The sequence below is a fragment of the Mesoplodon bidens genome (genome assembly GCF_964165515.1).
Source record: "Mesoplodon bidens genome assembly, chromosome: 4".
NCBI lineage: Eukaryota > Metazoa > Chordata > Mammalia > Artiodactyla > Ziphiidae > Mesoplodon > Mesoplodon bidens.
The window spans coordinates 116352417-116379252 of NC_138160.1; the positions used below are offsets into that span (position 1 = coordinate 116352417).

Sequence of the window (26836 nt, forward strand, 5' to 3'; positions counted from 1 at the left end):
CACATATAAGTGATATCATATATTTGTCTTTCTCTCTCTGACTTACTTCACTCAGTATGACAATCTCTAGGTCCATCCATGTTGCTGCATATGGCATTATTTCGTTCTTTTTTATGGCTGAGTAATATTCCATTGTATATATGTACCTCATCTTCTTTATCCATTCCTCTCTTGATGGACATTTAGGTTGCTTCCATGTCCTGGCTATTGTAAATAGTGCTACAGTGAACATTGGGGTGCATGTATCTTTTCTAATTATGGTTTTCTCCAGATATATGAGTGGGCTTTTTATTTTTGGCTTAATGAATGCAGATTCCTGGGTCCAGTGCCAGGCTTGCTATGTAAAGATGTCTAGGGCTGTGGCCTAGACCCTTGCATATTTAATAAGCTTCCCTGGAGATGCTGAGGCAGCCAGCTGGGTACTCAGAAAAAAACATTCTTGGCAGCCACTGAACTAAATGATCCTTAAGGGCTCTTTCTCAGATGATTATTTTTAAAATATTTAACTATATTTTAATAACATAAAATATAGGCACTTTTCAGAAAAGTGGAGAAAATAGAATTTTTCAGTGATAATCATTCTACCAGGCAGAGATCTCTATGTCATTATTTGTCCTTATACAGAGTTTTCTGAGTTTTTCACTTTTGTTGGTTTGCATAATTATAACCACACTACAGATACAAATCTGCATCTTGCTTTTTCTTTTAACATTACCTTATAAACATTTTCCCGTGTTTTATCTGTGTTTTGTAACTAACATTTTAAAAAGTAAATGACATAATCTGAGAGCATGGTCCCTGGCTTACTTTCTCACTCCCTTCTACTGGGGATTTTCGGCTCCATGAATTTGAATCACTTGCTCTGTTGCAGAGCTCCTCCTCTGAGGGATATGAGAGCACTGGGTGGGCTGTCTACCCTCCTTCCCTGGCTTGGCAGAAACCTGACAACCCATGTTCTGCCCACAAAGTGCCCTACTTTGGCATTTGTGCCAGATGAGGACCAATTCACTGAGTCAGATGCTGCTAAGTGAAACCAGCATGGATGCCTCTCCATTGCTCTGTGACTCCTCTCCTGAAAATCCTGTATCATTGCTGCTGATGGAACAAATTAATGGAGAAACTGATGGATCTGACCCAGAAAACATCACCTGATCACTCCCAGTCAGTTTTCATTTGCTGTGGTTTGAGCACTTAAGGGCTGCAGTGAACTTCAGTCTTAATTGGTGAAATCTCAGGTTGGGAAGCTCATTCATCGACCCAATCATGAGCCCCCTCAGACTAAGTAATAAGCAGAAAACTCAGGGCTAGGCTTTGGGCAGAGAGGATGCTTAATATCTGGTGTCTCAGGGCATCACTACTCTCAGTAAGGTTCTCTTCATAGACGCCAGAAGCCAGAGAATCCAGCTACACCACACGTTATTCAAGCAGGAAGCTGAGACTTTTCCTGGGGAAGGGACCTATTTAGGGTCTCACAGTGAGTATGTGGCAGCCTGTAACTAGGATTGGCTTCCTGCTCTTGACACCAGGCTGAGGTGCTGATACAAGGTGTCTGTGCCTGCTCCTCCTTCAGGATGTCCCAAGAGCTCAGGTTGGCTTTGTCACTCCACCATATTCCCCAACCAACTACTTTGCCTCGAGCCCATGTCAGTATAATATCATTATGGTCCTTGCCTTCCTTTCTTTGCTGCTTCTTTGCTTCTTCCCTCCCTCCCTCCCTTCCTCTTTTCCTTCCACAAAGTTTTTTGAACGTTAAGCAAATGTCAAGTACTGTACTGGAGATTCTGTAGGTTCACCAACTATTGGGAGTGACAGACTGGTTCACCTGTATGGCAGTTTCACCCCCAGTGTGATAAATACTGTGATGGGGCTGTGGAAGCATAGGGAAGGGCACTGATCCCAGACTTTAGAGGGGAGGGGCTTCCTGGAGCAGGTGACCTCTAAGTCAAATCCTGAAGACTGAGTGGGAATGAGCAGAGAGAAGTGTGGGAATGAGCAGAGAGAAGTGTGAGGATGATCATTCACTCTTGGGGCTATGTGTGAGAAAGCACATGACCCACGTGAGGGACTGCAAGTCATTCTGCATTTCGGGCCCACAGGGTTTGGAGTGATGGAACATGACCTTCTGTACGAGTGGTGTGCCATATGCCACTGGTGGAGCCTTGTAAGCAGTAGGTTTCCACTCCAACAGCGGAGAGCTATGGCTCTGTGTGATTGGGGAAGTGGGGGGGTCTACCTGAGTCCTGAGAGGGAAGGAAGTCTCCTTTGGTTGAATAACACTGAAGGCTTCTGTAAAGTGCAGAGGTGACCAGGAAGAGGCTATCATATTCAGCAGTTCTCACTGGCTGACCTTGCCGCTCTTCCTGTGCTTGATTAGGCGGGTCCCCAGCCAGGCACTGAAGTGATAGAACCTAGGAGTGATGGGCTTTGTGGGAAAGAATCAGATACTTCTGGAGGAGAACTTGCCCAGGTGGGACACCACTGTGAAGGTCCCCAGGCAGCTGGGCAGGGAGTCAGCACGAGCAGAAGACGCCCGCAGCAAGGACTGACTGAGAAAGAGAGCTGAGAGGACCAGCTTTGCCTTGTCCTATATCAGCTCTATCCTGAAAGCTGAGAGCATCCTTAACTCTGGGCTCAGAGCATCTAGTTTGTTTAAAAGCCAGTGCCATGGGTTTTCTTTCTCATAGCATCTAATTTATTAAAACTCAAGCACCCATGGACAAGTCTTTTTTTGTTTGTTTTATCAAGACAAATGGTGGTCTAAGCCTTTTATAGGAGTAATCTTCTACTTGAGGAGTTTGGATTTTAGTCTTTATAAAATCATCTTCACTTGAGGCATGGGCTAATCCTGGATGATCTCAGCTCTCACTGCCCTCCAAAAGTCAGATCGCTGGACATTATCTATTAGTTTCTGCTTTTAAATCTACATTTGTTACTAAGCATCTCATAGAGTCATTTTATAGGCATGCAGTCCAGCTGGTGTCTGTTCTCAGGATAACTTGGGAACAGTTAAGAGACAGGCAGCCCAGAATAAACAGGAAGAAGAGAAGAGACCTGCAGTTACTAAGTGGCTCTTTCACGAATTTTATTTAATCTTCCCCACAAGTCTGGGAGATAGGTTTATTTGTCCAATTTTCTGGTAGCGAAACTGACATTCAAAAGGGGCTAATGTAGCCTGAGGAGCTGGGGTGAGCAGAAAGCTAAGATAAGCCCACTGAACCTTGCCCTTGTATGAAATAATTCCTTTCCCTTGAATGTAGACAGAACCTGTGGATGTGATGGGTCAGAACTGTCCTAATTAGGTTATGTTATATGGCAAAAGGACTGTGCATATGTAATTAAGATTACTTATCAGCTGACTTTGAGTTAATCAGAAGGGAAAACATGCAGGGGGGGCCTGACAAATCACATGACCCTTTAAATCTGTGTGGAGAGGTCAGAGACAGAGAAAGTCAGAGATTGGAAGAATGAGAGAGGCTAGACATGAAGGACACTCTCCACTGCTGGCTGTGAAGTTGGAGAAGGCCATGTGAGAAGGAACACAGGTAGCCTTAGGGGTTGACACATTCCCAGCTGACAGCCAACAATAGAATGGGGCCTCCATCCTACAGCCTCAAGGAACTGAATTCTGCCAACAATCACTTGCGCTTGAAAGCCCTGAGCCCCAGAAAAGAACTCAACTCAGCTGACGCCTGGACTGCCACCTTGTGAAGCTTTAATCAGAGAACCCAGCTCAGCTGTGTCTGGACTCCTGGCCTACAGAAGCCAGGAGATAATAAACAGCTGTTGTTTAAAACCACCTAGCTTGTGTTAATTGGTTGCACAGCCATAGAAAACGAATAGAGAAGGTGATGGACCAGAATTTAAAGCCAAGGCTGTTAGGACTAAGGCCGGGCTTGTCCCACTGCAGCAGCTACCTCGTCTGCCCTCTACTCCATCGTGGGGAGAAAGTGAGAAGGGCTTACTGGACAATTAAACTCTACAAGTGTTCACTGAGAGGCTTTAGGTGCATAGCCCTGGATTAGGCAGTGGGTTTATAAGATGATTAAGACTCAACAGCATCCCTCAAGGGGCTCACTGTGTAGTGAAAGACAAACAAGAGGCAGATGGTGGAAGTGATGTGGGAGAGCCTATGGCAGACAAGCAGCAATGCACTGTGAGAGTTGAACTCAGAGAAGGCTCCAAAGGAAAGGACGCTTTGAGCTTGGACTTGAAGACTGTGTTGGAGGCCACAGCAGACAAAGTGGGAAGTGCATATGTGAAACATGTCAAAGCCAACTACACACCGAGTGAAACAAAGCAGAAAGGTGAGGTTATCACGAGGGTTTCAATCCGCAAGCCAGGAAACTCAAGGCTGCAAGAGGCAATGAGTTCTGAATTGTTCACAGACTAAGGGATTTTCAAGGGGTAAATGCCAAAGTTTTTGCTTCTTCAGCTGATTGGTCACCTGGTGGTCTTCTTCCTTATTTGCATCAGGTACCTGAGTCAGGGGAACAAGGAAGTCCAGAGATGGTGTGAACAGACTTGGCGTTTGGGGATTGGCTGGCATCCTCTGCTGATCTCTGAGAAGAGCTGTAAATTCCTACAACTTATGTTAGGTAAGGTTAAGTTTCATTTTCTTTTCTTTATTTTTTGCGGTACACGGGCCTCTCACTGTTGTGGCCTTTCCCGTCGCGGAGCACAGGCTCCGGACGCGCAGGCTCAGCGGCCATGGCTCACGGGCCCAGCCGCTCCGTGGCATGTGGGCTCTTCCCAGACCGGGGCACGAACCCGTGTCCCCTGCATCGGCAGTCAGACTCTCAACCACTGCGCCACCAGGGAAGCCCAAGTTTCATTTTCTTAATGTGCCTGCGTTGGTCTACTGCATTTTGTCCCTGACATAGTGACTCCATTTTAGTTTGGTTCTACAAAGGGTGACAAGATGGGCAAAAGCAGAGACAGGACACACAATCTATATAAATTCTAATAAGCAGTCTGTGGTATCTGGACCGTCAGGTGCATGCAGGGCAGGTGGGAGCTGTAGCTGGGAGTGTGGGTTAGACCAGAGAGGGGCCTTTCATCCTGTGATACAGCGTTCTGGCCATTTCCTCTAGGCGGTTAGAATAATTTCTCTGTTCTGCCAGCCCTGCCTGCCCAGAGGTCTCATAAAAATCAAAAGGCAGTTTACTAGATGACATTCTAGACTGCCTTAATATGCATTAAATATCAAAATCTACGACCTCAAATGGCTGCCATTTCTTTGGTCAACTCCTTTTCACTTAATTTAATCTGGGATTCATTCCACAAACATTTCCTATGCAGCAACTCTTCCTGGACACTGTGTGGGCCCCGGGGGCACAGCAGGGAACCACAAGAGGCCCTCCCCTCAGGGAGCTGCACTGACCAAGCCTGTGGCGGGGGTGAGGGAGGAGTGACAAGGATTAAGAAAGTGCGTACGGAAGGAGAAGGGAATTTGATTCCTGGGAAGTGAGGGAAGGAAGAGGCCAGAAAGCATCAAAGGCTTCCTTTTCCAAAACACTCTGGAATTCTCTGTGCTCCGAGAACCTGTTGCTTCTGAGGAATAGCTGTCAAGCTTCAGCTGCAAAGTTTATACAGGTTACCAGAACCAGTCCAGAGCTGGCGACTGCGTGCAGCCTCACTGGATGCTCAGGGCTGAATTACCGTGAATTATTTGCCTTAATTGCATAATGGCTTCTTTTCTTTGTTAAAATTTGACATAATGATATCATAGGCAACAAAATATTTCAAGGGGCATTTTGGAAAGGATTATATATATTTTTTTCCTACAGCAGATTTCTCTTTCCTAGTCTCAAGTTTAAAGTTTTTCAGTCTGTTGTAAAAGGAATAAAAAATTGGGGTAGGTGGATAGAATTGTTTTGTTTCCTGACTGTAGTGGTGGTGGTTTCATGAGTGTCTTAGCTCAGGCTGCCATAACAAAATGCCATGGATTGGGCAGCTTAAACAACAGAAATTTACTTTCTCACAGTTCTGGAAGCTGGAAGTCTGAGGTCAGGGTGCCAGTACGGTCAGGTTCTGGTGTGTGCTCTCTTCCTGGCTTGTAGACGGTCACCTTCCCACTGTGTGCTTGCATGTCAGAGGGAGAGAGAGGAAGAGAGAGAGGCAGAGACACAGAGAGTGACAGACGGAGGCAGAGAGACAGACCAAGACAGAGAGACAGAGACAGAGAGAGACAGAGACACACAGAGAGAGACAGAGGCACAGAGAGAGAGACAGAGAGAGACAGCTAGAGAGAAAGAGAGGAACTGAGAGAGATGCAGAGAGACAGAGAGAGAGAGAGACAAGTAGAGCAAATAGAGACATATAGAGACAGAGACAGAGAGGTACAAAGAGTGAGAGACAGAGAGAGAGACAGAGAGAGATGAAGAGAAAGAAGGAAAAAGAGAGCTCTGCTGTCTCTTTCTTTTCTTATAAGGAGAATAAGCTTATTGTGTCAGGTTTCATTTAACCTTAATTATCTCCTTGTAGGCCTCATCTCCAAATACAGTCACATTGAGGGGTTAGGGCTTCAACATATGAATTTTGGGTGGACACAATTCAGTCCATAGCAGTCGCTGTATAAATCTGTCAAAACTCATCAATTTCTATGCTTTAATTAAGTACAGTTTATTGTAGATAAACGAAACCTCCATAAAGTTGTTTTAAAATGTATATATAGAAGAAGAAGCTGGAAACAACCGGAACGTGGCCTTTTAGATTTAATACAGACTGTAAATGTCAAGTTAGTCCTTGCTCTAGGATTGAATGACTGAGTTGCTTGCTATTCAGGAGAATTGGAGCAGGAGCCCCCCACTTCCCCAAACCGCCATCCCCTTGGCTTACACCTGCCCCTCTGTGACAGAGGACAGGACTCGATGCTGCCTTTGGGCCCACTGAGCACAAGCTGGTTCCTCCTCTTCCTCAGGCAGCGTTGGGCACTGGTAACCCCCTGCACCTCACTTGGCTTGGGGGCTCTCAGAACCCAGATGAAAGACTGACCTGCCCCTGCTTTTGAGGAGCAGGTCCATTGTCCACCTATCTTTGAGCATAAGGTATTTCCAAAGGGCCCTGGAAGAGCTGTGCAGTGGATGAAGGGTCTCAACCAGTGCTGTCCCCACTACACCACGACACCCACCAAGGCCTGGTCCCTTCTAGAGTGCATCATGCTCCAGCATTTTCTGCCCTTTCTGGATCCCCTCATGACACATGCTCTCTGTCTCAGGATCTGCAGACTCAGTGTTCAGATAATGTACTGGTGGATGGTAGTGGCTTGCATGACCCAGGGTTGCCTCTGAAGGTAACAGAAGCATTCTGGAGACAGCGTCTGAACCCCAAAGAGTCTTGATGCTTTTTTTCTACTTCTGTCTGAACTCTAGCCCATCTCCCCTACCATGTCAGGGGGATTCTTCTAAAATGCTAAATGGATCACGTCACTTGGCTGATTATAGTCCTTCATTATTTATTCCTTTATCCTTCCAGAAATTATATATCAAGTTTCTGCTGTTTCTCAGCATTGGGCATACAGGAGTGAATAAGACATAGTTCCTACCCTCTAGAAAATCACTGTCTAGCAAAGGCAGATAGACTTGTGAATAGATAAATGTCACAAAGGGCTGTAGGTGGTTTGAAAGAACTGAATATGGGATTTAGCAGAGCCCAAAGGAGGGACATGTCATTTCTTCCTGGGAAGCAAGAGGGTGTCAAGTAAGGAAAGCTTCAAAGAAAAAGTGACCCCGAGCAAGGTTTTGAAATGAGAGAGTCAAGACATTTCTAAAGAGGAAACTGCATGGAGCAAAGGCATGAAGCAATGTAGACATACTTATCCCCATTTTACTTACAAACGTTGAGGCTCAGACAGGTTAAAAGTTTGCTTATAACTGTACTGTTCAAATTGCTAGAAAGAGCTTCTACCACATATTGTTATAGGGGCTAGACAAATTCAAATGCAAGTACAGGGCTCTCTCCACCACTTAACACTGCAACTCATCTTTTCAAGTTAACAATTCTATCAAGCATCCCTACTATGCACAAGGCACATTGGGTAACATGGAAATGAGCTCTGCAATGCTGCCCTCAGAATATAAATGTTATACAGGAAAGGACATGATATACAGTCATAAATAATTATGTGGTCCTTTCAACTTTGTAATTTTATCTTGAAAAAAAAATCATTGTTTTCTTTTGCTTGTTTTATTTTCCTGATGCCAAAGTGCAAACATTACAACAAAACAAAAGTATTATTGACCTGGTACTTAGCACTTGACCAAGGTTTCGATTAATATGTTCTTATGAACAAAATAAAATGAGCTCTGACCCAAAGGCAATTGGGAACTGTTCTATTTGTACTCACACTTAGGCCATGTAACATGAGTTGTCATTCTAAGAAAGGTCAGTCTTTGTAGTTAAGCTGTTGGGTCTGCCATGTAGACTCCTTATCCTATCTCCTGGAGGGACCTCCGAATCCATAAATGAGAATCAATACTCAATCTACTTTAATGCCGAGAAGCATTTCACATGGATGCTTGAACATCTATTTCTGGCTGTCAGAGGTAAAAGCAATGATTAGATCCAGATAGATAATGTCACCATCCTCCACATGACACTTGGGTGTTAAGTGAAGGTGAATCATGTCACCTCAACTCAAGTCTTTACGTTCCCCTAGGCCCTCCTGGCCTGGGCCAATGGCATCCAGGATTAATGATGTCCTGGACCATAGCACAAGAAACTTGAACATCACTTCTCTGTATAGGAGAGAGGGTAGGAGCCTGGGAATGATTCCTGCTCACTGAAGCTCACCCAAAAGTGCCACCCCCATCCAAATCCCCAAGTAACCAACAAGACTTCTGGAAGCCCTTCCTGACTCGACAAGGGATTTAGGTCCCAAATTCCAAAAATATCTGCATATAAAACATGGGGCATCAAGGGTAGATTCTGTTAGATTTTTTTCAGGGCCAAGAGGTCCAGGAACACTGCCTGCCCATAATGTATTACTTTCCATATGAATCCCCAAGAGAAGTAATGTATAGGACAAAGATAAAAGACAGGCTCAGTTTAGTGTTAGCTAGGCCTTTGACCCTAAACCCCAATATAAGAATGACAGTAAATTAGACTGGGCCACATTAGTTGTGCCCACTCTCTAACCCTAGGCCTGTGGCAGACATCACTAATCAATAATGGTACTCTACTATAGCTCCCACACTTAGCCTCAGACTTGTTTTCAATAGAAAGTTTCAAGAAGCCATTCCTAATTCATAAAATTAGTACAAAGATTAAGCCCTTTTGCTTTTTTTTTTTAATTTGGACCAGAAGATGAGTGAAACTGCTTTGTACTGTCCCTGTCTTGCTGCTTCCTGCTAGGATCTCCTGCTGTTCTAAGCTTGGCTGCATACCCACAGATTTCATGCTATTAAGAAAGATGTCACATTCTTGGATTTGGGTCACTAAAGCCCTGCCATGTATCTCCTCTCCTTCCTTAACTCCTACCAGCCAATGATAAGAGAGCATTGTTTTCTATTGACCTTCCTCCATTTGTGTTTTTCCCTCATTCTGAGTTGAGTCACAGCCCTCTGCTTGGGTTGTAATTTTTTTGTCCTCTCCCTGCCAGCTCATATTCTCTAATGGTTTTCATAAAAATCATACCTTGGAAAGTTTAAACAAAGTCATTTAAACTTTCTCATTCATTGTTAATAACACAGAGAGTCTTATGTGCCAAATGAGCTGGTACCTCTGACTCCAGTGTCTCTTAATTTATAACTGAAAATGCTGTCACCCACTGTCTCGGGGATATTTTATGTCCCACCGTCTCATGTTGTCTCTGAGGCTCTTCTTAAATAGTATTACTCTCAGTGAAGCCTGAAACCTTCCTGCCTCTTTTATAAAACTTTCTCTGCTTGATCTTATCTTCCCTTGGCTTCCCAGGCTGGGCCTAAATCTCCCTTTAGTTCCCTTGCACAAAGTCAGGGGAAGATGCTAGTGCATAGGCATAAGTGGCCTCAGTTACTCATAAGCCCAAAGACTCTTAAGAATTGCTAATTTCTTAGTTTCTTAATAATTTCTGCTTCCTTTAGAGGATGGAATTCAAATCCGTGTTTCCCTCTAACTCCATTGATTTCGCTCTCAGGGAGGTATTAATCTGATTGGTCAGATTCCAATAAGTGACTAGTCTTAAGGGCATAAACAAGCCCTAGTGGACAGACACATTCTCTTTGATTTCATCCCCCTTTTAGCTGGTGAATATCTATTTTGCCTGATAATAATAAGATGCTCAAGACTGGGGTGCGGGAGCAGTGGTAGGTGGGGAATAGGCAGAATGTCCTCATGGCTTCTTTTATCTAAAATTACTTAAGTTCAACTCAGTCCTCACAAATGTCCAGAGACAAAAAGTATCCTCACTGTCCTTTATCAGGACTGTTAAAATAACTCTTCAGAAGTCTCTAATTCTCCAGCCTTGTCTTCTTCTGATCCATCCCGCATCCTGAAGCCATCATGATTTTATGAAATGTGAATCTGATCATACCTCTGCTCTTGGAAAGAGGAAACACATTCAGAGCTCGGGACAAGGATCAGAAAGTGATCTTGCTTAAGGAAGAGTGGCCCCTGCATGCCCACAAGTCATGGCTTATTAGAGAATTCAGGTTCTGATAAAGGGCCACATATACCTCAGCCTCTCCAGGGAAGGCTATTATGGTGAGAAGAAAAATGAAAAGGAACTAGAAAACAATTTTTAAAAATTTAAAAATCGAAGGGTTTTGCAAAATAGGCAAAACCTTGTAGGATGCTACATTCTGATTTTTTTTTTATTAAGTGCATATGGGTTCTCCTCCCAAGCAGAGAATTCTGGGTCTACTTTTTTTTTTTTTTTTTTTTTTTAAATTTTGGCTGTGCTGGGTCTCCGTTTCTGCATGAGGGCCCTCTCCAGTTGCGGCGAGCGGGGGCCACTCCTCATTGCATTGCGCGGGCCTCTCACTGTCACGGCTTCTCCCGTTGCGGAGCACAGGCTCCAGGAGCGCAGGCTCAGTAGTTGCGGCCCACGGGCCCAGCCGCTCCACGGCATGTGGGATCCTCCAAGACCAGGGCTCGAACCCGTGTCCCCTGCACTGGCAGGCAGACCTCCAACCACTGCACCACCAGGGAAGCCCCTGGGTCTACTTTTATATAGGATTATGGGGCTGTAGGCCCCAGCAGTGCAGGCTGGCCTGTTCCCATTTCTGGGTGAAGCCAAAAGCACAGCTTGGCTGCCCTTTTTCCCATTCCAGGACTCTGGGCCTGATTAAGAAGCAACTCAGAGGTACCCAGGTGGGAAGGAGCCCCTGTTCCTTAGCAGTTCAATTGGAAGCAGTCGCAACCAGCTGTCAGGACTGAGGCAGGAGAAGGCAAAGCGGGGAGCTGAGGTCAGGTGTAGGGGGGTGTGGCCAGTGTCAGACTTGGGAGGGTGAAATGAGGCCAAGCTGGGGCAGGGAGGGTGGAGGGGTCTGGAGTCTGAGGCTGGGTCAGCTCTACAGGAGACATCTAATCTGAGCAGTGTGTGAAAATTGGAATTTGGAGTCGGATTCGAGGGCAAACAGAGCTTGTTAGAATGGCAGGACCCGCCTTCAGATCAAATCCTTAGCCAGCTGGGAAAAAAAAATCACTTCTGGGGATAAGAGACCAGAGAGGCCAAGCCTGTCTACAATCTCCCCACTGTTCTGAGAGTTTCTACCACCTCTGGTCTTAAAGGCACAGTCATCCAAAACTAGTGTCTGCTATAGGTTGAGGTGCCAGCCCCCATTATGCAATCAAGACATCAGTGTTGTTTGGGGAACCCGGGGTTGTCCACATCTTAGCAGAGGAAGAAAACCTGTGATCATTACCTTGTTGTGTGGGGCTGACTATTCATTAGTTTGTGGTACAGGCATAAGCTGGACAGCCCAGCCCTTCTTTGGGTCATAGGCACATATATTGGCAAGTGCCTTTTATTTCAAAACATTTTAAATATTCTGTGATGAATTTTGAAATAGTTGTTCATCCTGAGGCATTGTAAAGCTAAAACTGAAAGCCACAAACATGGTAGCTTTGCTATGGACCAGTGCCACATTGCCATCTCTTACCTTCCTCCTGTCCTGTGTAAGTACTTACTGAGCACCTCTCTGTGCCAGGATGCCCTTCCCCCAGTGGAGCACACACTCTAAGCTTCTCAAAACACACTGGCAATCTCTGCTCAGTCTCCCACCTCTCCAAAGACCTAGAGTGCTGACTGATTTTTTCATACTCATTTTCTAAGCCATAAAATGGGCTTATTCTTTTTTAAGTCAAAACAGTGGTCAAAAAGAAGATAAACCATCTGCATAACTCCGGAATGCTGGATAAGTGTAATGTTTATGTTAGGATTTTTTTTTTTCTCTCCATGATGTCTCTTTGCCTGGAGGAGAACTTTCAAACAACTCTCACATTAAATTATGTGTAATTCAACAGGAAAACGTGGTGGGCAGTCTAGCCTCCCACTGAGTGCTCTGACTCATCATTTTAATGGCCTTGATTTGCAATGCCCTGTACCTGACCTTGAACGTCGATAGAAGGGATGCTCTGATCAGTCAGTGTTTGCAGCCTAACCTTGGAACCATCAGATGATCATACAGGGAATTCCCATTTCTGATGCTGGGACTGTCGAGGGTGTTGATTAAAGGAATAACTGTCTTCATTTTGTGGAAATATCCATTCCTAGCCCTGTGCCATCATCGCCTGCAAGGAGCATCATGAGGCTGAGGCCAGGTGCTACTCAACCCTGCTTGCCTCCTTGATCTTCACTGAGTCCTCACTGCGTGCTGAGTGCAGCCTCATTCAGGCCAGCAATCATCCCCTCTGAAAACCACCTGCAGCCCCACACTAGTGGTTTTTTGCTGGGAGGCAGCTGGTACACTGGGAAGAGTAGTTTTTGTCAACAGAATCACTCAGAATGGAATCCTACTGCTGATATACTTGCTAGATGTGTGGCTTTAGACACAAGACCCTCATCACTGAACCTGCTGCTTTGTTAGAAAGAAGAAATGAGGTGACAAAAAGAACGCCCCTATCCTAAAACGGAATTTGAAAACCATGAATGTGCATAACGCCCCTGTCGTAAAACGGAATTTGAAAACCGTGAATGTGCATAACGGTAGCTCTGTGGATAAAAAGAACAGGGCCCTGTCCTGCGCAGCCTCTTTGCTTCCTTCTGTTCTCCACTAGCACTTCCTGAGCGCCTCTCTGTGCCAAAAACTGAGCTAAGTGCTAAGGGTGTAGCCATCACCAAGAAAAACATGACCTTTACCCCAGAGCTGATACCTGGAGGCAAGCGTCTCACAAATCATTCTGCCCCTCCCTTGTTTTTTGTTTTTTTTCCTCCCTTGTTTTGGTCTTCGCAGCCAAAGAGAGAGCAAGAATCATTGTTCTTTTCTCTGTAATTAGTACAGTGTTCCCAGTAGGAGTTCAATAAAATGTTCCTCACTTAACTAACTAGCAAAACTCCACTTCCAGGCGGGATTTTTCAGAACAGCCTACGGTGGCAAAAGTGGCATATTGAAAATGACCTCTCACACTTTGAGCTCTAGGTCGAGACCGAAAAGGGAAAAAGAAGAAAAGTATTTGCCCTTCTATAGTTGGCTGGGTGAGGCAGTGGGTCCCACAGAGTAATCCAGGCAAATTCATATAAACAGGTCACCCACCACCAGTGGGGAGGGACACAGACGCAAAGACAAATGTAGCTTTGCTGGGTCTCACTAACACCTTATGTGTACTTTGCCCATTTTACTACTATAAGAAGCAACCAGATAAGGGTGTTGGAGGAAAAAAAGTAAATAAGCACATAAAATGTATTTGTTACTCAGCGTGGCATAATGTAGGTGATTTTAACAGCAGGCAAAAATAAGCTCCTTCAGTAAATTAATTCGATTGTGGTGACAAAGCACCCTGAAGTCTGAGAGGCTGCCCCTGGCAAAGCCTCGGTTCCTTGGCAGCAGTGCTGAAACCCTACGTTATGTAATTAAAACAGGGGAAGCTCCTTTCTGGGAGAACGAGCCAGGAAAACCAAATAAAACAGCAGCTTCTTAAAATGAGTTTTGTTTTCCTTACTCTTCAAGAAAACACTGATCAAATGAGCAGAATAAGTTAGTTTTGTTTCTAAAATAAGAAGGCTGATGTCTCTGACAGTGGAAGTTATGCCTCAGGCCCTTTTCTAAGGCAGCTCTTATATCTCCTCCTGTCACAGACCCCCAACCAAGCCCCTCCTCACCATAAAACCAGTGCAGCAAAAACCACACCAGACTGACTATCAGAAATGTGATGCTAAGGAAAATCGGGAAAACCAAATAGGAAGAAATTCAGATAGTTTCTAGCTACATTTGTTTCTCTTATTTATAATCTTTTTTCTAATTTATAATTTTCTAATTTATGTTTTTCTAATTTATAAATCTCATCCATGTGGACATACACATCACACAGTTTATTTCAGTCTTGTTGAAAATGTTAGACAATTATTTAGTAAATGAAAGCTAAATAAACTGTGTGACTGGTGTACCCACTGTGGCCCAGGGCTGGGGGCGATTCCAGCAGAGCCGTGCTTACATTCCTCAGTAGCCTCTCCTCACCGGAAGCAGGCCTCCAATATCTGGCCCTTGCCCACCTCTCCAGCCTCATCCTCATTCTGCTCATTTTGAACTGATCTCGCTCAGCTGTTTCCTAGCCCCATGCTTTGTACCAACCCTCCTCTCTGCTAGAATGTCTCCTCCCTTCTCCATCTCCTCCTCCCTGGTGCAACTGAAAAATCCCCACACATCCCTCAGACCTGGCTGCAGAGTTTCTCTTCTAGGAATCCTCCCATGACTGTCCTCCCCTTCCTGACAGCCAGCCTGGCCCAACTTTCTCCCCAGGGCCTTGCCCACACCTGGCATGGCTCTCTTTACAGGCATGACCTTAGCTTATCGATTTGCTTGTAGTTGGTTTACCTGTCTATCACTACTCCTGAACTCAGCTCCTCAAGGGCAGGGGCTATGTTAACACTGGTTTCAATCTCCCACACTGCCAAAGTGCCTGGGACACCGTAATTGAGCCACTGGTGGTGGAAGGAAGGAAGGGAAAGGGAAAGGGATGGTGGGAGCATCAGGACAGAATAAAACAGTTACCTGAGAAGGTCTGGGGCAGAGCATGACGGAGGCACCAGTGCTGCTAGGGAGAGGCCAACACAGCCAAGGAATCAGAGGAAATGATGAAGCTTCACAGAGGAAATGGAGGGTCTACCTTGCTTACAGGGATGATAACTGGAATGAAAGAGGGAATCCTGGGCAAATAAAGGTAGATGGTCCCGGAGTCCCTTTCTTAGGTGTACAGAAGCCTTACATAAAAAGACCCGGCTTTGTTTCTGTTTTAGTCAGGGACCTCCAGAGAAACAGAACCAGTAGGATGCATGTATATATAGAAAGAGATTTATAATCAGGAATTGGCTCGTGTGACCATGGAGGCTGACAAGTCCCAAGATCTGTAGGGAATGTCGGCAAGGTGGAGGGCCAGGAGAACCACTGGTGTCGTTCTGATCCAAAGATCAGCAGGTTTGAGACCAAGGAAGAGGTGAGTGTTCAAAATAATTTCATAATAAGGTGCTTTTGAAAGAGAATGAACAGAAGAAAAGGCTTCTGCTAGTCTGAAGACTCCCACACATACCCAGGTCACAGGTTTGTCTCAGCAAGGTGATTTCTCATTAGCATACATACCTGATATCAGATTTGGGTGAATATTCTTACCCTATTGCCCCACTCCTTGGAACTTTATTAATTTTTTTCATTTTTTTGCAAATTATAGTCCATTATAGGTTATTACAAGATATTGGGTATAATTCCCTGTGCTATACAGTAAATCCTTTTTGCTTATCTATGTTGTGTATAATAGTTGTATCTGTTAATCTCATACTCCTGATTTGTCCCTCTTCCCCCTCTCTCCCCTTTGGTAACCAAAAGTTTGTATTCTATGTCTGTGAGTCTGTTTCTGTTTTGTATAGTTTGATTTGTATTATTTTCTAGATTCCACATTGAAGTGATATCATATAGCATTTATCTTTCTCTGACTTTTGCACTAAGCATTATATTCTCTAGGTCCATCCATATTCCTGCAAAAGGCAATATTTCATTCTTTTTTACATCAGAGTAATATTCCATTTTATATATATATATATATATATATATATATATATATATATATATATATATATATACACATATATACACACCACATCTTAAGCCAGTCCTCTTTTGATGGGCAATTGGGTTGCTTCCATGTGTTGGCTATTATAGATAGGGCTGCAGTGAACATTGGGGTGGATGTATCTTTTCAAATAAGAGTTTTCTTTTTTCTGAATATATACCCAGGAGTGAAATTGCTGGATCATATGGCAGTTCTATTCTTAGTTTTTTTAAGGAACCTACACAGTTTTTCATAGTTGCTATACCAATTTACATTCCCACTAAGAGTGTATAAGGGTTCCCTTTTCTCCATATCGTCTCCATCATTTATTACTTGTAGACTTTAAAAAAATATTTATTTATTTATTTATTTTGGCCGTACCAGGTCTTAGTTGCAGCATGTGAGATCTTCGTTGCGGCATGCAGGATCTTTAGTTGTGGCATGTGGGCTTCTTAGTTGTGGCATGCGGACTTCTTAGTTGCAGCATGCATGCGGATCTAGTTCCCTGATCGGGGATTGAACCCAGGTTCCCTGCATTGGGAGCACTGAGTCTTACCCACTGGATCACCAGGGAAGTCCCACTTGTAGACTTTTTGACGATGGCCATTCTGACTGGTGTGAGGTGATACCTCATTGTGGTTTGATTTGCATTTCTCTAATAATTAATGATGTTGAGCATCATTTCATGTGCCTATTAGCCATCTGTATGTCTTCTTTGGAAAAATGTCTATTTAGGTCTTCTGCCTATTTTTTGATAGGGTTGTTCCTTTTTTTGATATTGAGTTGTATGAGCTGTTTGTATATTTTGAATATTAACGCCTTGTCAGTCCCATCATTTGCAAATATTTTCTCCCATTCTGTAGGTTGTCTTTTTGTTTTGTTGATGGTTTCCTTTGCTGTGCAGAAGCTTTTAAGTTAGATTAGATCCCATTTGCTTATTTTTGCTTTTATTTCTTTTGCCTTGGGAGACTGATCTAATAAAATCTTGATATGATTTATGCTAGAGAATGTTTTGCCTATGTTCTTTTCTAGGAGTTTTATGGTGTCATGTCTTACATTTAGGTCTTTAAACCATTTTGAGTTTATTTTTGTATATGGTATGTTCTGATTTCATTGTTTTACATGTAACTTTCCAGCTTTCCCAACATCACGTGATGAAGAGGCTGTCTTTTCTCCATTGTATATTCTTGCCTCCTTTGCCAAAGATTAATTGACCATATGAGCATGGGTTTATTTCTGGGCTTTCTATTCTGTTTCATTGATTTATGTGTCTAGTTTTGTGCCAATACCATGTTGTTGTGATTACTGTAGCTTTGTAGTTTAGTCTAAAGTCTGGAAGGGATATGCCTCCAGCTTTGTTCTTTTTTCTCATGATTCCTTTGGCAATTCTGGGTCTTTTGTGGTTCCATATAAATTTTAGGACTATTTCTCTGAGTTCTTTGAAAAATGTCCTGGGTATTTTGATAGGGATTGCATTAAATCTACAGATTGCTTTGGGTACTATAACCATTTTAACAATATTAATTCTTCCAATCCAAAAGCACAGAATATCTTTCCACTTCTTTGTATCATCTTCAGTTTCCTCCATCAGTGTTTTATAATTTTCAGAGTATAGGTCTTTCACCTCTTTCGTTAAGTTTATTCCTAGGTATTTTATTCTTGTTGATGTGATTTTAAACAGAATTGGTTTTTTACTTTCTTAATCTGATATTTCATTATTAGTGTGTAGAAATGCAACAGATTTCCTTATATTAATCTTGTACCCTGCTTCCTTGCTGAAATCATTTATTAGTTCTAAGAGTTTTGTGTGGAGACTTTAGGGTTCTTTATATAGAGTAGCATGTCATCTGCAAATAGTGACAGTTTTCCCTCTCCCCTTTCAACTTGGATACCTTTTATTTCTTTTTCTTCTCTGATTGCTGTGGCTAGGACTTCCAATACTGTGCTAAATAGAATCTGTGTGAGTAGGCATCTTTGTCTTGTTCCTGAATTTTAGAGGAATGCTTTTCAGCTTTTCACTGTTAAGTGTTATGATGGCTGTGGGTTTGTTGTAAATGGCCTTTGTTACGTTGAGATATGTTCCCTTTATACCCACTTTGATGAGAGTCTTTATCATGAATGGATATTGAATTTTGTCAACTGCTTCCTCTGTGCCTATTGAGATAATCATGTCTTCCCCTTTGTTAATGTGGTGTATAACATTGATTTGCATACGTGGAACCATTCTTGTGACTCTGGAATGAATTCAGCTTGATCATGGTACATGATCCTTTTTATGTATTGTTGGATTTGGTTTGCTAATAGTTTGTTGAGGTTTTTGCATCTATATTCATCAAAGATATTGGCCTGTGATTTAATTTTTTTGTAGTGCCTTTGTCTGGTTTTGGTATCAGTGTAATGGGGGACACATAGAATGAATTTGGGAGAGTGCCCTCTTCTTCAATTTTTTTGAATAGTTGAGGAGGATAGCTATAAGTTCTTCTTTATTTGTTTGGTAAATTCCCCAGTGAAGCCATCCAGTCCTGAACTTTTGTTTCAGGGAGTTTTTGAAATTAAAGATTCTATTTCGCTTTTAGTGATCAGTCTGTTCAAATTGCCTGTTTCTTCTGGAATTAGTCTTGGAGACTATATGTTTCTAGAAATTTGTCCATTTCTTCTAGGTTGCCCAATTTGTTGGCATATAACTGTTCATAGTATTCTCTTACAATTTTTTTGTATGTCTATGGTATCAGCTGTTGTTTTTCCTATTTCTTTTCTTATTTTGTTTATTTGGGTCCTTTCTCTTTTCTTCTTGATGAGCCTGGCTAGAGGTTCATCAATTTTGTTTATCTTTAAAACAAACAAACAAACGAAAAACACAGCTCTTGGGTTTATTGCTCTTTTCTCTTGTTTTTTGATCTCTTTTTATTTCCTCTCTGATCTTTATTATTTCCTTCATACTGCTGACTTTATTTATTCTTCTTTTTCTAATTCTTTTAGATGCTAGGTTAGCTTGTTTATTTGAGATTTTTCTTGTTTTTTGAGGACAGCCTGTATTGCTATGACCGTCCCTATTAGAACTGCTTTTGCTGCATCTCATAGATTTTGTAAAGCTGTGTTTTCATTTTCATTTGTCTTGAGGTATTTTCTGATTTCTTCTTTGATTTCATTGTTGACCTGTTGATTTTTTGGTAGCATGTTGTTTAGTCTCTATGTATTTGTTCTTTTCCTGTTTTTCCCTCTATGGTTGATTTCTAGTTTCATATTGTTGTAGTCAGACAAGACGCTTGATATAATTTCTATCCCCTTAAATTTGTTGAGGCTGGTTTTGTGACCTAGTATGTGCTCTGTCCTGGAGAATGTTGCATGTGCACTTGAAAAGAAAGTGTACCCTCCTTTTTTAGGATATAGAGTTCTTTAGATATCAATTAAGTCTTACTGGTTTACTGTGTTGCCTTATGGATAATCTGTCCATTGATTGTTAAAGTGGGTTGTTAAAGTCTCCTACTATTATTATATTATTGTCAAATTCTCCCTTTATGTTTGTTAGTATTTGCTTTATATATTTAGGTGCTCCTATATTGGATGCATATATATTAATGAGGGTAATATTCTCTTCTTGTATTGATTCCTTTATCACTATATAATGCTCTTCTTTGTTTTTCTTTATGACCTTTATTTTAAAGTATATTTTGACTGATGTGAGTGTTGCTACCTCCACTTTCTTGTTGTTTCCATTTGCATGAAATATCTTTTTACATCCCGTTACTTTCAGTCTCTGTGTATCTTTCATCCTGAAGTAAGTCTCTTGTGGGCAGAGTATTGCAGGTTTTTGTTTTTTTTTCTTTAATCCATGCAGCTACTCTGTGTCTTTTGATTGGAGCATTTAGTCCATTGATATTTAAAGTAACTGTTGATAGGTATGTTCTTATTTCCATTTATTGTTTTCTGGTGGTTTTTGTAGTTCTTCTTTGTTCATTTCTTCTTCTTTTTGTTTTCCCTTTTGTGGTTTGATGATTTTCTTTTGAGTTGCTTTCTTTTTGGTTCTTGTGAATCTATTCTGTGTTTTTCATTTGTGGTTACCATGAGGTTCACGTGTGTTGACCCATAACTATATATACTTGCTTTAAATGGATAGTTATTCAAGTTCAAACACATTCTAAAAGGTCTACATATTTTTCTCCCCTTCCTCACATTTTGTGATTTTTAACATTCTACTTTACATCTTCATGCTTATTCTTTTACTATTTATTGTAGCTATAATTCCTTTTACAAGTTTTGTTTGTTTTTTAATCTATGTACTGGCTTATTTAAATGATCATCAATCCTTACTATATATTTACCTTTCCCAGTGGGTTTTTCCCTTTCCTATAAGTTCTTGCTTTTTTTTTCCATTTAGAGAAGACCCTTCAATATTTCTTTTAGGGTAGGTCTAATATTGCTGAATTCTCTTAGTTTTTGCTTGTTTGAGAAATTCTTAATCTCTCCTTCTATTCTAAATGATAATCTTGCTTGGTAGAGTATCCTAGGTTGCAGGTTTTCCCTTTCAGGACTTTGAAACTTTGAATATATCATGCCACTCCCTTCCAGCCTGCAAAATTTCTGCAGAGAAATCAGCTGATAGCTTTAAGGGGGTTCCTTTGTATATGACTCTTTATTTTTCTCTTGCTGCCTTTAGAATTCTCTCTTTATCTTTAACTTTTGCCATTTTAATTACTGTATGTCTTGGTGTGGGTCTGTTTGGTACATCTTGTTTGGGACCCTCTGTGCGTCCTGTGCCTAGATATCTGTTTCCTTCTTTAGGTTTTGGGAATTTTTTGGCCATAATTTCTTCAAATACATTTTTAATCTTCTCTGTCTCTTCTTCTGGGAGCCCTATAATGCAAATTTCAGCACATTTTACATTATCTCATATATCTTGTATGTTGTTTTCATTTTTTTTTCATATGTCTTTCTGTCTGCTGTTCTGATTGGGTGATTTCCATTATTCTGTCTTCCAGATTACTTATGCATTCTTCTGTGTTAGCTATTCATTGCTTCTAGATTGCTTTTTATCTTGGAAATTGAATTATCTATTTTTGATTGATTCATCATTATAGCTTTAGTTCTTTATTACAGCGGTCTGCATTGATATTGATAATCTTTATTAATTCAGTTAGCATTTTTATTACCAGTTTTTTGAACTCAGAATCTGGTAGATTGGTGAGCTCTATTTCATTACTTTTTTTTTTTAGGGGATTTCTCTGGCTCTTTTAATTGGAAGTAGTTCCTCTGCTTTTTCATTTTACTTAACTTTCTCTGTGTCTATAAATATAGGAGAAACAGTTATGTAGTGTGGTCTTGAAGGAGTGTTTTTATGTGGGAGCATCCCTGTGTAGACCGTGTGTCTGATGTCTTTGGTGAGAAGGCTAGTTTTGCTATGAATGCCAGCTACATCTTTCCTCAGGATGTGTTGGCTGCTATCACCTTGATACAGGTTTGTTTAGTGTTGGAGGATCTAAAGCCTGTGCAGGGTGTGAGGCGGGACTTCCTTTCTGCTCTGTGGCTGTTGCTGCCCTATCATGAGCAGGATCTGCTCCCCAATTGTTGGAGTAGGAGCCCTGGGGGTTGGGCTTCATTAGGTTCCATGCCTCTTAAGTGTATGCCCTGCCCTAAAGGAGGGGAGTGCTGAAGGAAGCCAGGCCTGTGCAGTCACAGAAAACCAGTAAACCACCTGTGTAGGCATCCATGGCTCCACTTAGATGCTGTCCAGTGTCATGTCTTTACCCCATTGTGGTCATCCCTGATCTAGTACAGGGCTCTGGTGTGGAGTGGGCAGGGCTGGAGCATTTGCTAGGCTGGGACTGGGGGTCGGGGTGTCATGCCTATAAGAACTGAGGTGGCCATGCTGCTGCCAGACATCTGGGCTTCCTCTGTGCCTCTCTCCTCCCAGGACCTGTCTGCCCCAGATCCAGCACCAAGTTGTGGCATGCAATGGGCAGAGCCAGAACACTGGCTTGGCTGGGAGATGGACCAGGCATGCGAGATGAGGTATCTCTTGTAGCACTGCCCAAGTAAGTTCTGACAATGGCCGCTGCAGCCCCACCGGGGCCACACCCCAAGTCCCTGTGCTGTCCATCCAGAACTAGACCAGAGTCTTTTCCCAGGGCTCAGCTGGCCCAGATCTTGTGCCAAGCTGGGGTGTGGAGTTAGCAGGGCTGTGGTGTGTGCCCTTTTCATATTGGGAAGTGCAGTGACGTGGCAGCCACCAGTGCAAGGCTCTCTCCACCCTGATTGTTGTCAAGCCAGCATTCATGCACTCCCCACAAGTAGAGACTAGGCTTCTCTAGCCCTTCTATCTGTCCTGGTGTAGTGGGGGACAGCACTAGTTGAGCAGGTGGGTACCTGGGACCTTTCATCCACTGCACAGCTCTTCCAGGGCCCTTTGGAGATACCCTATGCTCAAGGGTAGGTGGTAAAATGGATCTGTTTCTCAAAAGCAGGGAAAGGTCAGTCTTTTATTTGGGTCCTGAGAGCCCCCAAAGCCAAGTGAGGTGCAAGGGGTTACCAGTGCCCAATACTGCCTGGGGAAGAGGAGGAACCAGCTTGTGCTCAGGCGGCACAAAGGCAGCATCCAGTCCTGTCCTCTGGGGCTCAGTCACAGAGGGCAGATGTAAGCCCAAGAGGATGAGGGGTTTGGGGAAGGGAGTGGTTCTCCCAGCAGCCAAGGGGGCTTGTCTCTTCCCTGTAGGACCCCAGGCTGGGACACTCAGTCTGTGACTCCACCTGCTCACTACCCAGGGTGAGAGTCTGCCTATGCAGACCTTCTCTTCCTTTCAGATCCCTCCAGGGGGCACAGATCCCAACCTTATGCCTTTATTCCATCCTTCCTGATTATGTGGAAATCTATCTTTCAACTTTGGTTGTATAGGAGTTCTTCTGCCAGTTTCTAGTTTTCTGTGAGATTTGTTCCTCATGTAGGTGCACTTTTGATGTGTTTGTGGGGGTAGGTGAGCACCATGTCCTCCTATTCTGCCAACTTGATCCAACCTCTCGGGCACTTTAAAAATTACCCATATTTTTCTTTAGGCAACAGGATGATTTGTGGGACCCAGGGGGTGTTCCATCTCAGTGGGGCCTAATTGTCAGGTTGGTAGAGAGTCACTATTTAGGAGATCCTCTGGATAGCTGGACTAGAGGCCTAACAGGAACTAGGGAATAAATAGGACCCTCTGGGGTCTTGAATGGAGGGAGGAGTCTCCCCCCAAAATAGAGCCAGATTGGCTGGGTTCCAGGCTGATTTCTCCATGTATCAGTTTTATGATTTGGGGCAAATTCTGTAACTCAGTGCCACTGTTTCCTGGAGAGATGACATCTCTCTTAGAACTTTGTGAAAATAAAAAAAAGAGGTATATAGCCCAGCAGAGCTGTGTGGTCCACAGAAGACACCAAACATTTCTTCTTTCTCTCTTCTTTGGCATCCTTCCCATCTTGGAAGGGTAAATCCCATCAGAATATCCCAGTACTCAACTCTATGGCCATGGGATTTTTGCTTTACAAATGATTTTGGTCTAAGTACCAGGGAAAGAGAGATGACATATTCCAAGGCTTTAGTCAAAAACAGATGATTTTGTGCAGTCCTTATTCCAAATGGAAAGACAGACACTGAACTAGAGTCAGGAAAATTGGGCTATCACAGATTGTCTCACGTTCTCCATGGTTAGAAGGAAGCATGCCTACAGTCTCTTATAGCAGTAAGATAATATAATTTTAAGAACAGAGGAATGTAAAATAGTTAGAAATAAGAATAACTATAAGAAAAAGTTTTTATCATTATTGTTCCATATACACAGTCACCATATGGGTTTATGGCCTAATTCTTATTTATACTGTCATCATGAAATGTGAATATGGGAACCATAATTAGTATGGTTCTTATTTGATGAATATTATTCAAAAACAAAGCACAAAGTGAACTCTATTATTTTTTCTAAGTACTCAGAGACCTATATAGGCCTTTTCCCTAACTGTGGGTGATGAAGTAGCAGAGGCCCAGGTGTATTAATTTCCCAGGTTCCCTTAGCTAATAGCAAGAACATTCTGTCTAGTACATTTAGTAAACAATTTGTACTCTGATTTGAATTCTGAAATTTAAAGGTTGTTGAAGGGGGAAACTACCTGAAAACAGCTTTTTACAGTTTATTCGGGTCACCATGATTGAGCTTTAGGTTATTGAAAATTGTCATTTTCTTCCCTGTTTCGGAATAATAATTGTCCATATGAACAACCATTGTTTGCTTATTAAAGCAGGATAGCCAGCTGATATGTCTTAGGAAGATTTTCAACCCCGCAGGTTGAAATTAAAAGCTTCTATGGCTAAAATAGAGTTAACCAGAAAATTCAGTTCAGAAAATACTATATTCACTGATATTCCTGGTGACTCAACATTTTGTCATATTTTGCATTAAAAAGGCAGATCAATCATGCCCTGCTTGATGAAATGCTGCCTGGCATAATAGTGTGCGCGGAAACAAAGCAACTCAGCTTTGTTTTTGCTCTGCTGTGAATTAGTCTGGTGGTTTAGGGGAACTGTGTAACCTCTCTGAGGCTCAGAGTGCCGACCTGGAAAATTAAGGATCAAATTAGAGACAATTTGAAACTCTGTAGTTCTTGGTGCCTACTTTGTACGAAATCATCTACCAAGTACTACAGGTGAAGCCAGAGGCATCAACCAAGAGTTATCTTCAAGAAGCTCAAGTGTGATATTATTAATCCCCTCCCCCAAACTGTCAACCTATTTCCCAATCCCTATTGAACAAAGTTCTGAGAATAACATTGAAATATTTTTTATCTCTGAGGATAAAGGAAAGAAAGGAAAGGGACTATCTTTGCCCCCCGGATCTGTAGGTGAGAAATAAAGTCACTTGCACGGTTGTACTTTCTAACATAGCAATTTCTGCTAAGCCAGCAGTTCAACAGAGTGACGGGAAGTTTTAAATAGACATGACCTCTCCCTTCTAGGGACCCCCCAGGGTCAGTGTCAGTGAGGACTGAATGGATTCTGGGATTCTGGGTCCTGGAAGCTGTGGCAGCGACTCACTAGCTGGTTACCAAGGCCATTTCCCTCTCCTGGGAACACAGCTGGATTAAGTATCCCAGCCTCCCTTGCAGGTAGGTGTGACTTTGCTCCTGAGCTCTGTCCTATGGAGTATGGATAGAAGATACCTTTTCTAGTGTGACTCATGAAAACTTCTCACCTGATCCTCAAGTCTCTCTCTCTACCCATCTGTCAGCTGAGTACCCATGCCTAGCGCAACTTTGAAAGAAGTCACACATTGAAAGCTGGAAACCTGTAGCCTGGGTTCCTGAATGAATGTCTCCACTACCGATTGGACTTTGCAAGAGTAAGAAGTAAACTTTTGTGTTCACCTGCAGAAAATTTGGAGTTTATTTGTTACAGCAGTTAGCTGCATATAAAAATGCCTGCCTACATACAAAAATGGTATTTGCATTATTGATTATTTCATGGCATACAGTCAGTTAAATGGCAGTTTTTAGGGTTTCATCTAATTAAGTCAATAAACCATCCACTATGGTCCTGAGGTCTTAATGAATGAATATTGAATAAATCATCGGATACATAAACAATGGATACATAAACATTGGATAAATAAACAGCGCTGTCAGGAGTGGGTAAGATGGCAAAAATGTCTTCTTCCCTGTGTCTTCCTAGCTATGTCTGGAGCAGCTTAGAGCCACCGCTGATTTACTCTTGGAGAAGTGAGACATAAATTGTGATGCAGCCACAGGACTCTCTGGGGCAGTTAACAAGAGACCCAGAAAGAGACTGACTGACCCACAGGTGCTGCCCAGCTCTGGTAGGGATGAGGGAAAGAGACAGATATGCGGAAGTTTTTAAAATCAGAAGCCAGGGCAAACGCACTCCTGGAAATGGGAAAGAGAGAGGCTGTTTCCCCATTCTCCATCCTGCAAGGGAAGCTGTGTACAATTATAATTTTCAAACATTTAAAAGCAATAACTCTCTTGTAATATAGAATGAATATGTGTCAAAGATTCTAAACTAAAGTAATGAGGGAGCTGGTATGATGGTAAAGCTGGTTCAAAGAGCATTTTGAAGAACAAGTGTTATATGGTCTATCAGAAAAGGCATCCTGAAATAAATTTGCTGAGTTAGACACAAAGCTGGAATATCCTACAGTCAAAACATAACCTCTAGGGTTATCTTTTTCACCTGACAGAAATCTACATGGTAAATTCGTTGGGTCTAATCCCTTAATAGCAGAGCCAAACACAGGCATATTCCCCTAGATAGGTAATTAACCCCTACATAAGGCTGTGAAACAATTCTCCAAAATAACATTAAAGAGACATGTTGCCCCCTCTTTGCCTTAGGATAGGGAGGGTGAGAGGGAGGGAGATGCAAGAGGGAAGAGATATGGGAACATATGTATATGTATAACTGATTCACTTTGTTATAAAGCAGAAACTAACACACAATTGTAAAGCAATTATACTCCAATAAACATGTTAAAAAAAATAAAACGGGGAATAATTCCTAACTCAAAAAAAAAGTTTCAAAAGATTATTCCTAACAGCCCCCCTAATGTGATAATAAATAATATGCAAAAATTATTCCTGATCACAAAAAACGGCTGATCTCATGATATTTTAGCTTGAT

General features: G+C 42.4%; 1 long non-coding RNA gene across 1 annotated transcript in view; it reads left to right on the forward strand.

Annotated features, from left to right (window-relative positions):
• The first annotated feature begins 4094 nt into the window (after positions 1-4094).
• LOC308616706 overlaps positions 4095-26836 on the forward strand; it is a 252155-nt gene continuing 229413 nt past the window's right edge. Inside the window, exons 1-2 of the long non-coding RNA XR_014015745.1 lie at positions 4095-4304; positions 4474-4595. This is a non-coding gene — a long non-coding RNA (uncharacterized lncRNA). The remainder of the gene's footprint in view (positions 4305-4473; positions 4596-26836) is intronic.